This window comes from Meleagris gallopavo, chromosome 1 (assembly GCF_000146605.3).
Source record: "Meleagris gallopavo isolate NT-WF06-2002-E0010 breed Aviagen turkey brand Nicholas breeding stock chromosome 1, Turkey_5.1, whole genome shotgun sequence".
NCBI classification, from domain to species: Eukaryota; Metazoa; Chordata; class Aves; order Galliformes; family Phasianidae; genus Meleagris; species Meleagris gallopavo.
In genome coordinates this window covers 143,908,174-143,922,069 of record NC_015011.2, presented here as the reverse complement: position 1 = coordinate 143,922,069, position 13,896 = coordinate 143,908,174, and positions in this window count along the sequence as shown.

Here is a 13,896-nt window from a genome sequence, read left to right as displayed (position 1 = left end):
AGGAGAGGAGAGGAGAGGAGAGGAGAGGAGAGGAGAGGAGAGGAGATATATTGTGATTCTATCCCATCTTACAAATAGAAGAGTCACATTATATAGATATAAGCCTGTGTATGTCCTTTCAGCTTTTGAAAATACTGGCATTTTTTATATCCCTTACTGATGGCAGTGCTTAGACAGAAGGAATAATATGTGCTCATTTAAACTTAAAAGGATGGAAGAGCAGGTGTGAATTATGAGTGACAAATAATTAGGAAAAGAGACCTTTTTTGTCTAAATGATTTCCTTATACCTTGATGCAACAGTTGTTTCATTGCCATTAATATTATTGAAAATTTTCATTATTCATAAATTATGAAATAATAAAGCAGTTTAATTAGGCAGGCAATTCCAGATTATTCACATTAGTTAATAATATATGAATAAATCATTCTTAGAACTTTTAACTTCATGGTAGCTATTATGAACAGGAGATCAAAATGAAAAGAACAGTGGCAGTGTTTTCTTTCTGTTATTTCTATTTTGTTCACTAGTTTTTTGTTATGTTCATTTGCAGTAAGAAAGGTAGTTCAGTATATAGAATGAGTAAAGAAAGATTCAGGAATACCTTTTCTGCCAATTAATGCAGCCACCAGAAAGTGATGGTTCACTATCAGGAAATATTTGTAATTATTATTGTTATTTGTAATATCTGTATTTGTAATTCTTACAAATATTCCAGAAGCTATTAAGCTTTCTAATTGAATCTTAGGACTGGGTTATCTAAGGATGCATGATTTGCTTCCAAATTATAGTATTTATGAATGAATGAGCCATAAATTTGACTTTTTTTTGCATATGAAACATAATTAGTTCAAGTTAGTGTTTTGGCAATATTTTTTTTTCCTGATCACTAGCTTTGAAATCAGTTGTACTATTTTCTTGTGATAGGCCTGAACAGGCTCAAATCTGTCATTCTATGCAGTCCCAAAATATCCAGATTGGTACACAGAGGATTCAGGTAGCAACAGAAGAGATTGCACATCTTAAGAAACATATGTATTTACAGTGGTTGATAGAGCAAGGAACATTTCTCACTGTAGTTCATTTTTATTCTAACACAAGAAAAAAGTCTTGTAATAGATGATTAATAATAAATGAAAAAATCTACTCTTCAAGGTGTATAATAAGTATGATTTGTTCTTTTGTTTTTGTTTGTTGTTGTTCTTTGTTCATTTTTATCATCTGCAATGTTTGGATTTATTCCAGTTTCTATTTTTCAATGTTGATAATAGCTTATAATTAATTCTGAGCTACAGGAACTGTTTGCAACATTCAGACCACAGCTTACTAACTGAGGCAGGAGGGAATGCTATTTCTTAGTATAACTATGCAAACTAACATTCTGCAAGAGTATGTGAGAAATATGCAAGTGTTTCTTTACATTTTTAAATTGTTTTGCAATTAGCCATATGCATACCTGCTTGTGTATCTAATACAAAGCAGTAAATATTTCCCCACTGTTTTTTGATAGGATTAATTATTAACAGAAAAATAAATTGCTTCTTCTTTTCTCTAATCTCTCCAATTCTAAAATTTTTGCTTGAAATTGTATGTATTTGGAATCCCACCTCCTTGATTTATTTTTCATTTTAAATCCACAATAAATAAAATAAAATAATAAAAATAAATATTATAAAATAATGCAATAAAATAAAATCCCCAAGTAAAAGTCACTTCCTTGGTTCATAATTCTATACTTGGATGTTGTTTACTGTCATAGAAGCATAACTTCAATAGTTTTCCTTGAGTCAGTAGGTCATCTATATTTTTTCAGAAGAGCCAAAATATGAGACAAAAATTCTCAAATGTATTATCAAATTGAGTGATATATGGGATTTTTCTTTTTAAGTACTTTTGGTGTGACCCCAATAAACTACACAAACTACATTTCTTTGTCTAAAGATACCAAATTAAAAAGTAAAAAAGAAAACACCTTGGAGCAAATATAAGAATACTTTTTTCTTAAGTGAATTCCTTATCTACTAGGTTACAGGATTTTTCTTGTGCTCTCTCTTTATACTCCCATGAGTTTTGTATGCTTAAGTACAGCAGCAGAATTGTAGACACTGATCAGTCTGCTCTTCAGTGATCTTCTTTGAATTCTTTTTTTTCTAATACACATGAGAGAGAAAAAATTTAGCCATATCTTGCACTTCATGCCCACATTGATACTAGAGAATAGAAGGAATCCAATAGTGAAGAATAGAGGTAAGCCTTTTCTGAAAGTGGAAAGAAAACTGTTCCATTCTCTGAAAGAATAGTTTTAAGTCCTCATCACAATAAAGTATTTTTATTGGGTAGATTGTCCTAAATAATTTAAATGCCTAGCCTCACAGGAGAGGAAGGAGTTCAAACAATCCTGAAGCTTTTCTTGGCTACTTCTAAGCTACCTAGCGTCTAGTATGTCATTTGGACAAGACATAATCTCCTCCTTGCACATTGAATAAAGCACATAGGCACCAGCATTTAAATTCTAGATTATATTTTTGACATGTAAAAAATGAAGCACTCTTTCACTGATATGGTAGTACCAGTGCTCTGTTTTGAATGGTAATCTTGTTCTTTCATACATTTTTAACTAATTTTTTTTCAGAATGACAAAGAAGACAAACAAAGCTTACAACAGCAGCTTGCATTTTGATCAAACCAATGAATGAGACTGAGAAATAATAAGGAAAAGGAAAAAGAAAAAGAAAAAGAAAAGGAAAAAGAAAAAGAAAAAGGAAAAAAAAAAGGAAAAAAAGGAAAAGGAAAAATATATAATTTTCATGGTTTTTCACTTCTAATTCACTTTGGTCTAATTTCTATGAAGTGTGGATGAAACTCCTCCAACACACAGGGAACTAGTATTTAGCTCAGACTTACTTGGCTTTAAGGTTCCTCTCTTTTGGTGATTCTTTTTTCTTTTTTTTTTCTTCTTTTTTTTTCTTATTTTCATTTTTCTTTACCAGCACAGGTGTAGCATTGCTATATAATGTGATACATTGAAGTTAGAAAAAAAAATTCAAGCTGACTGTCAGCATACTTATTGTATTTGGGTATAAACATGGAGCCTCTATCTTTCTTATTATTCTATTGTGTGATTATTGGGATAATGTACCCATTTTAGTCAAAAGAATAATAAAAGAAAGCTGGATGGATATATACACATGCATAGAAGCATTATAACTCTAAATAGCTCAAGTGTAACATCAGTAAGAATTTCATTTCTTATGAATTTTGTTTTGCTGCTTGAGAATTAGTAAAATTTTCAGTCAAAGTGAAACTAGCATCATCCCAAGATGTTCAATCTGAAAACTGAAGCCCAGATGTTGTAAGTTATATAAGTAGTTTCAGACTGAATTTTAAGATGTTCAGTGATTCCACTGGAAATTGCCTAAATCTAATCATCTGTGCTTGAGTGATAAATGTGTTCTTATACTTTCTTTTCTTTGATTACTTATGTCCACCACTAGCCACAGCATTCTTAACAGGCTCCAGTGATTCTGTAATTTTCTTTTCCACCCTGACCTTCCAGAGACTTTCAGTATAATCCCTAAAAAGTACTTATATGTACAAGCTTTACATCAGTTCTCTGGTGTACCATTAGAGTGGCTGCACAAATCAAGCTAGTTATTTATGTTTAAAAATTAAAAAAAGAAATAATAATAAAAATAGAGAGAAGAAATAACTATCAAAAATAATTTCTCTAACGTTATTTATAGTAGATGTACCTTTTCCTTTTGTATTCTTTTTTTTCCTTTTTCTTTTCTTCTCTCTTTTTTTATTTTTTTTTTTTTTTAATTTATGCTGCTTCTGCTTCTCTCTTTAATGGTGCCTTCTCTATTTTCTTAGTGTGTTAAGTGTATAACCAAATTTTGTTTGTTTTGTTTTTCAGATTTAACAGTCTAACTTAGTCTTGAATAACTCTTTGATTCTTTGATTCTCTGTCAACTCTTTTCTTCACTGGTTAATACTACTAGGAAGAAAAAGGACACTTCAGTCACCAGCTGAGATGGACTTCTTTCTATCCAATTCAGAATTCAGGCTGACCTGGGACATTGCCGATCAAAGAAAAGACAAAAACTTTTTCCTGGAGCTGTCACAAATATTCTCATCTACAATCAGTCCTTGAGGGGTAAACCTTTTTTCTCTCTCTTTTTCAAATCTTTTCCTCTGGCCTTTTTTGTTAATATATGTTCTCTGATCACAGCTGTCTTCAAAGGTGATTTAGGAAAAAAAAAAGGGGGGGGAGAGGGAGAGGGGTGGAAGCTTTGCTTTTTAAGTAGGTTAAGAACATTTTGTCATAACCCAATTAATATTTCCATTATTGGAGAAATTACTAAGATAAAAATGACAAGTTTGTAGCTTGGATATTTTTCTCGTATGTTTAGAATTTATAACAACAAATTTTTGGGGGGAGACATAATACTAATACCATCTGACAAGGAACAAATTGAAAATTCTGATTGGGAACAAAAATAATAGCACAAGGGCACGTGGTTCTACTTAGCTCTTGGTGTACTGTGTCCACTTGTAGGTTCCCCAGTGCAAGACAGATGTATAGCTAGTGGTGACATTTCAATAAAGATGCTTAAGAGGTTGAAGCATCCATTCTATGAAGAAAGGTTGAGAGAGTTGAGATGGTTCAGCCTGGTGAAGAGAATCATAGAAGCATAGAATCACCAAGGTTGGAAACAACTTCAAAGATCACTCAGTCCAACTATCCTCCTACCACCAATACTTCCCCACTAAACTATCTAAACATTTCTTGAACACCTCCAAGAATACTGACTCAACAACCTCCGTGAGCAGTTCATTTCATTGCCTGACCACTTTTTCAGAGAAGAAATTTTTCCTAATGTCCAACCTGAACTTCCCCTGGCACAACCTGAGGCCATTTCCTCTTGTCTTATCACTGCTACACAGGAGAAGAGGCCAACTCCCACCTCCACTCGTTTCAGGTAGTTGTAGAGAGCTGTAAGTTCTCCCCTGAGAGAGATCTTCTAAAGAGAAGAGATCTCTGGGAAGATCTCAACAGAATCACAAAATGATTCAGGTGGGAAAGAATCTCTGGAGGTCATCTGATTCAACAAGAAGGACTACCTAGAACCACTGTCCCAGGACCAGGTCCAGATGGTCCTTAAATATCTCAAAGAAGGGAGACTCCTCAATGTCTTTGGGAAATCTGCGCTCATAGTCACCTTCACAGTAAACAAATGTATCTCAATGTTGAGATGGAATCTCTCATGTTTTGGTTTGTTCACATTGCCTCTTGTCCTCTTTCTGGACACCACAAGTCAATGAAAATAAATTAATATATACAACTACTTGATGGAAGGGAATGAAGTGGTTGGACTCATCAGAAGGAGTAGATAATCCTCACATATCTCTTCCAATCTCAGCAATTATTTGATTCTGTGATTTGGCTTACTTTTGATTGTTGTTAAGTTTTTAGCATTTTTTTTAAAACTTTCTAGAAGTTTAGACATATTAACTGAGCTGAAATTCTCTTTAAACCATAGCTGACCAAGTGTAGTAGTTCAGAGAAAGAAAATTTGAAAAGAAAATGCAAAAGAAAATTTATCTGGCTCTAAGGAATGTGTGTTTCTCAAGTAGAGCATGCACTTCATACAATGATATCTTCCCCAAAAAAGGAGAGTACAGAATTTCAGTGCATTACTAGCTATAATTTTTATTTAAAATGATTGTGCAAAGAGATGCCAAAAGACTTAAAAACTCCAAAGCTAGGAGATACATAAAGCAATATATATTTCCGTCTATATATAAAATTATGCCTTTATGATCTAATTGTGAGATAACACTTTTATTGAACATGAATTAAAACAAGGTGCTGCAAATGAATATATACATATATACTACTGCAGAAATTGAAGATCATTCTTATAGAGGTGTTTAAAACATAATCAGGCAAGTTTTAAACACCAAAACAAAACTTTACGTAACAATACACTTGACGTTTTTGGTTTGTTCTTATACACTTTTAATTATCATCTACATTTACAAAACTTTAGTCTTTAACAATGCTATCCCAAATTACTTGTGATATACAATACCACAGAGTGAATGCAATGTAATTAACTTTGATGGCTATGGTTCTTGGTGAGTTTGTGTGACAGGGAGGTCATGGTTTCAAGCATAACAGGGCAAAGGGAGTCCTTTCTCCTCTTCTGGGGGAGAAGGAAAGACTAATGACCCAATTAAGATAAGGAGAGATAACAAATTTAATACAAATGGTAAAAGAGTGAAAGATAATAATAAGAAACAGAGTTATAATTAATAACTCAAATGGGAGAGAGAGGAAGTCTATGGCCAGCTGCTCACTTTGGTGCTGGAAATCCAGAAGCCCCTCATCCCCATCACCCAGAATTGGAGTTCACTTGGAGGCTCCTGGGAAATGTAGTACATCTTAATGTATCTTCCTCTTGGAGAGTTGGAACTCACAGGAGATTGCTAGAAAAACAGGAAGTACAGGTCTGTAGTGCACTATGCCTCTGCACCCAACAGTTTGTTGTATGATGTCATGATATGGAATACTGATGTAACTAGGAGAAGGCATCAAACTAATTAGGCCCAAGAATAATTCACTGAAATAATTTCAAACTGAAACGGACTTGTTTTACTTCCTTTCTGGTTTCCCTGCACCATCCTTTTTGTTCTATTTTTTTTATTTTCCACATTCTCTAAAAGAGTGTCTCAACTGTTTGCTGGACTGTTCATCTTGCTTTTTGCCTGTAACACTTCTTGTGTTTTTAACAGGATATCCTAAGTATATGCAATCCCCTGTTCATATGCTATCATCTGCCTCGTACCTTTAGTCACTTGCATGCCTCCAACACATAAGTACACCCTTCATTGCTTACCTTTCTTGTGGTCACATTGTTCACATGCTTATGTAAAAAGTGTATGATGTGTATCTAGTTATGGTAACACATTTTTACAAAATACTTAATACTGGTGCCTACACTAGTTTGGCATACACATATTTATATACAACATAAATTTAATTGCAGGGTTGCACTGATTCATATACTGTTAATTTATCAGAGACATCTACTTTGGTTAAACAGGAACTCACTAAAACTGAAACAACATGTTCTGAATGAGAAAATAAAAAAGGTTGAACAACAAATCACACACCATCTTTTCATGATGGGTCTTCCTAATCAGTCTAGCAGTTTCCATAGATTTTTTAAGGCTACCAAACCTCCATATACTCTTTTCCCTGGTCATGGATCATTTCCATTGCCATACTCAAGACACATGAGTTGACACTGGTTTTACTTCCTAATGCGAACAGCTCACTGTACACTTCAGGAGCTGTCCTCTGCTTCTATTTCAGCCTTCTTTTCTGCCTTTTAGCCTGTCCTGAAGACCATGATGTTCCTCAAGCACAATGCTCAGTTCCTCGTAACTGAAGAATTTTAGCTAACCGAAAGTTTCATAATCAAGCCAAGCAAATTCTATGCTCTTGTGTTTTGCTATCCACTTCCCTTACAGTGGCAACAGAAATTATATAGCCAAGACAACAAGGAACTGATGCAGTTGAAAACCATCGCTCCAATAAGGAAAGATAAAAATAAATGTATATATATTCCTTTTGAGCCTTATCTGTTCCATGATTCAACTGCCTTGTGGCCATCCATATAAACTTTAGTGACTAAACAGATCAGGGGCTACGGAAGGGGAAGAGAAAGAGAATAACTTCTCAGCAACATGAGCACTAACGAACTGTGAAACAACACATTTGGTGTTACTGTAGCTACAAAGGAACAAAAAGGCATCCTTACTTACTACCACCTAGATATTTCTATTGTAAGAAAACAAACAAACAAACAAATAAATAAAATAATTATGTGCAATGAGCATGCAATAAGCCACTAGTAGAGAATAAAACTATTATACCATCCATCACTGTAAGGAAGAAAATTTCATTATATTACTAGATCCAAAACACCTGGGGAGTGAGGTGGAGAGACATCCTAGTACACATAGTCATCTTCATTTCAGCAAAGCTTATTAGTTCTGCCTAAGTTGCAGCTTTGAAGGGTACAGACAGCTTCTTGTAGAGCAACTCAACTGTTTCTCCACAGTTTCATAGTCAGAAGGGCTCATTAACCAGGACGCTAGGAAAAATACAGGCGGCTCTTGCCTTGTACTGTGACTGGATTTGGTGCTCTGGAGATCAATGAACAAGTACTGCTAACATTGAAACAGAGTTAATAAGGTGTACAACTTTGAAACTGATGGTGTCTTTGTATCTCTTTCTGGTAACACAGTGGTGTGGTGTAAGAGCGCCTTCCAGACCTGAGCTAAAATAAACTAATAAGAAGTAATGAATACCTAATGTATTACAGCTCCTTTGGAAAACAGGGTTAACACTCATTCCTCCTGCTGCATAGAGACATGCTATGAGTTTATAAGTTTGTTTTGTTTATACTCATACTGTTTCTGTGGCCCTCTATAATACTCAGCATACTCGGTATACACAGCACCCAGTAACTAAGGCTGCCTTCCTTCCTATTTTCCGTAACAACCAGAGAATGCCTCTACTACATTGCTGTTAGCTCTCTCATGGGGAGCTGACAGATTAATTGACAAAGAGACAGATTGATTAACTGGCCAAAAAAATAAAAATAAAAATAAAAATGTAGCATAAGAAGTTTCAAGAGATAGAAAGTGAGAAAAACGTAACAAAAGAGGAAGCTGAGCACTCAAATGATTGTATGTAGGGTGAGACACTTTGAAACTGGCATCTAATGCAGCAAGCAAAATATTCTAAAAAGATGGTATTGAATAAGTGTGACAGAGAATTTAATCCCACATGATATCAGTATAACTGAAAGAAGTTCTTATTGAGGAGATAATGTTACTAACAGCTGTTATTATTTGCATTGATTATTTTTTACTCTCTCTCTCTATATATATATTTATTGTAGAAATTTATCTTACTGCACATTAACCTTTTTTCTTCATTCTCAGATCTTTTTCTTCTTTGTTTTTCTATAAGATTTCTGGTTTTTTTTTAACATTTTTATTTTTATTTTGGAAATTTTATGCTGTGATATTTTAATTTTGTTGTTGTTTATTTAATATATATGTATATATATATATTTGTGTATCAGTTTATTATTTTCCTCCTTTCTTTGCAGTCACTTCTGTTCATTTGCCACTATATTCTAGACTTATTTTCTCCTATTCCTTTTCACATGAAACAAAGGTTCAGTAATGAGCAAGAAATTCTGGGGAAAAGGACTTACTGTTACAGGTTAAAGAACAAGATGTTGAAATGGAGGGAAATCTAAAGTGAGAGAGAGAGTTTGACCTAAAACCAGGAGCTGAAAGTACAATGTCTCAGCATTCAGTAAGCTGCATAAGGAAAAAAAAAAAAAAAAAAAAAAAGTTCTGCTGATAGCAGCAAAGTATATAAGCCAGCCAGCAGGAAAGTATTAATGAAAAGTTACATGAAAATGATGTAATTTCATGCATTTTAGCTACCATTCCTGAGGCACTGACACATTCAGACTCTTTACAGCATATAGAATCTCTGCAGATTCTATACAAGCATGTATCAGTTTCTAGTTCATACTCATGGTTGTGCACCAATATGTAGCCAGTGTAACTAACCCATTAACTAAGTTTCAACAGTGAAATTCCAAGAGTTCTGACTTAAGACAAACACATATACCTCAAATTAGCATATGCATTAAGATTGATTGGAGCTAACTGTAAATGTCAGTGGCATCATTTTGGATCCAGCAGCCCTGCCAAAAAAATTCACTCTATGGGTTGTAAGCTGAGTCTTATAGGAGTCAGTCTACAATATTTGGCTGGAAATAAATAAATAAATAAATAAATAAATAAATAAATAAAGGCTAGAAAGTCTAGAAGAAAAAGCATAACCAACATCCTGCAACCTAGTGTCGCTATTGAACATGCTGACATGAGATCTCTTTTTTACTGTCCATCTTCCCTTCCCCACCTCCCTAAGAGACTAGGACTTGTCATAAACTGGTTGGGCTAACATTTGACCTGTTGTGTTTTAATCTCACCAACAAGTACACATATATCAAAAGAACCTCCTGTCCCTCCTATAAATTGGAGTGAGACATAAGTACATGACTGCACACTGGAGTATGCTATGTGAGCTCTTAACTTCTAGGGTGTGAATGTGGACTCCTGGTGAACCGTTAAATTTCAGAAATACATTCTTTTTATGGAAATAACTTAGAGAGGGCAACAAATAATGACTAGCCTTGTTGAAAATTGCATAATAGAAAATTCCATGTCATTTACATATACCTGATTAAGTTGAATTTCAGTTACAGAATTTTCAATTTCCAAAGACAGTACTGTAAAGTAAAGAAATAAACTTTAAGTTCAAAAACAAGTATTTATCATTTAGCATAGCATTAATGATAACAAAAGTATGAGGAAGTGGAAATATATGGTAAAAGAAACTAGAATACACAATCTAGATTTCTGAAGCAATCAAAAACTAGCTTAGGAAACAAAGAATAAAAGATAATTATAATAATTAATTTGCACTGTTTTAGTCAAGTTACATTAAGATATCAGCCAGGCTAAAATTGTGCCAGTGAGACTTACAAGGTGCTTAAGATGATGTAAGATGATTCTAGGGTCAATGGTATATAGAGAACATGTTAAATTGAGTAAAATGAGCCATGAAAGGACATTTTTAACATCCTGAAGATTAAGGACAATGCAAATGTTTCCAAAGTCAGTGTTGGTAGAGCAATCCCATCTTAAATTAGAGCTATTATCGGGACACAACAACAGTAGAAATGAATCCCCTAACTGCGTTATGAAATCTTTTTTCAACATTTCTGTGTGAAAATGAATCAGTTCTTTTTACTAATAAGTCTTGAAATTATTAAACACTTAAATTTCAAAGGCTAATGTAACTGTAACTATAATACAAGTATTACCCCTGCTAACAAAAAAAACCAAAAACTAATACATTCAACATAAAACAAAATTGAGGGAAAATGGAAACATCACATCATGAGAAATAGAGAACAAAGTTTCTCCATCTGTAAAATGGATTAAAACAATTATTATTGAGTAGTGGTAAAATGAAAAAAAAAAAAGTGGAAATATAAAGAGTGTCACAGTAATATTGTTTCAACATTATTGACAGTTTAATAGCCAAAATAACTTAAAAATCCAAAATGATTACAAATTATTGTAATAATATATATGTATATATTGGATCCAGCAGCCCTGCCAAAAAAAATCACTCTATGGGTTGTAAGCATTATATATGTATATAATATGTATATACAAAATATCGTATATATGAATTATATAAATATTATTTTTATATATATACGAATATATAAATATTAAATATATATAAATATATACTCAGGGAGCCACAGACCTCAACCTCACCTCTGTGCCGGATGTAGTGGAGCAGGTACTCCTGGAAACTATGTTAAGGTACTTGTGAGATGAGAAGGTAGTCTGAGACAGCCAGCATGACTTTACCAAGGGCAGATTGTGCTGATCAGTCTAATCTGGTGGCCTTCTATTACAGAGTGATGGCATCAGTGGATAAATGGCAAATAATGATGCCTACCTGGACTTGCACAAAGTCTGTGGAGAGCTACGCAGGAAACACAGTACTTACATACATCTTAGGCACTCCAATTAGATAGAAATATTTGTTATTATTAGTCTTATCTTAACCGTTCAGAACTATATTACAATCTACAGACAGCATTTAAATGACAATTCTTTTTGCCTGGAGAAGTACTACAGAAATTACATCAAGTACATACAAACATACATTATTCAATTAAGAAAGACTAATGATGCTTGAAATCCTAAAGGTAGCATACAGATTAGGATTGAAGCAGAAACATTTTTTAAAACTACAGTTATTTTTGGCAGTTTGGTTTATATATGCTTGGTATTAATACTTAGAAGAACTTTAGGGAAACACTGATATCCAGCTTTTAGAAACCAGGTCCTATCTAAGTTATTTGATTTGGACATTAAAAATGGCTATTGATTTTGAATATCGTAATGATAGTGTTTATTTGTAAAACAATTCAATATAACTCTAGGGATAATAAAAACATCATCCAGAACCTCACTTACACAAATAATTCTAAAATCCTCAGGTTTTGTTCTAATGAAATAGTCTCATCTACTTATGAAGAAACTGTGGGGTTTGTTTGTTGCTTTTTCATTCCCTGAAAAGTAGTAAATTACTGTTCTTAGGAAGACTTATTTAGAGTCAAGTTCTAACTGGACAAATAAGAGTCAGTCCTCTTGGGAAGTTGGAAAACATTATATGAAACAATCAATAAAATTATTGCAAAATTTATTATTCTAAGTATTCTAAGTATTTATAAACATATATAAAAAGAGTACTTAATATAAATCTGAAAATAATATTTAATATAGCCTGATCTTATGGGTTGGCCTTGTCTGTCTGCCAGACTCTCATCCAGCTCTCTCATTCCCTTTCCTCAAGAGGGTAGAGGAAGAAAGGCCTCATCTCACAGAGACTGTCACTGCAGGCCCTGATGCCAACATTTGACAGTTACAACTTGTGTTAATACCAGGGCTGCTGTGAAAGTAACGCCTCCTATTTTACTATGTTGGTTCATGACATCAAAGGTGGATGTTAATGGTATGACAGAAAAGAATGAGCCTTCCCACCAATATTCTATTACATTTTGTTGCTGTGCAACAGCAAACAGCAGAGAGGCAGCCTGATAAGATAGTGTCTGAAACCGAAATTTATATGGAATAACAATCTATCATTGATTTCTTCCGTGCGGAAAAAAATGGCACCCACTGACATTCGTCAATGCTTGCTGAGCATTTATGGAGACCAAATGGTGGTTGCAAGCGCAGTGAGTCAGTGGGTGGTGAATTTCAGCAGTGCAAACAGCTACACGAAAGACAAGGCACATTCCAGATGGCCTTCCAGATTTTTACAGGTGCAACATGGATGCTCACGTTCACTGCTCATGAAAATGCATAGCTAATAGTGGTGACTATGTTGAAAAATGCTATTTTGTAGCTAAGAAATTGCTTTATTCAACAGTGTTATTGTACTCTTAATATATTTTGTTGTTTCCACGGAAATAAAAAGGAGACATTACTTTCAGAGTGATCTACATAGATATGAGGTGGAAACCCTGAGGAAGCGATGACTTGCTCCTATAATCTATGGAAATAATAACTAATATTGGAAAAATTTTATACTTTTACTGTATTACTATATAATTTATATCATATATTTTTGTAGCACGCTATTTCACCTATAGATTCTTTACTTTACTCCTACCTCAGGAGATAACAAATCTGCTTTTACCAAATAAACACCAGTAGCGTTTGCTTTTTTTAATGATGACTGGTTCACAAGATATTCATACTTTATTAAGATAGATGGAATTCTTACACGTTAGCAACATTTCCTATAGCCTTCTATCAGTGCATTCTCAGTTGTAAATTTCAGTTTTAATTTTACTGTGAAAGAAATATCATCAGATAATATAGGTAAGTGCATGTTAAAGTGACTGAAAGGCCAAGCCTATCACACAAATTTTAACTTGCAGTAGGTAGAATAAATAAAAAATATGTATATTCCACTAGCTGCAAAAACAGCTAGGCTTATGATTAGAATAATTGTATGTTTTGTCCCTACTGGCATTATTCTTTGACAGAAAATTTAATAGAGTTTTTAAAGATTTAGTAGAAAATAGTAACTTAGTAAAACTTAGTAAAGTTTTAGTAGTAATATTTTTTTCTTTGTCAATTTTGTTATCACTCATTACTTAAGGACAGAATCAATTTACCAATTATCATGCTTTTTGT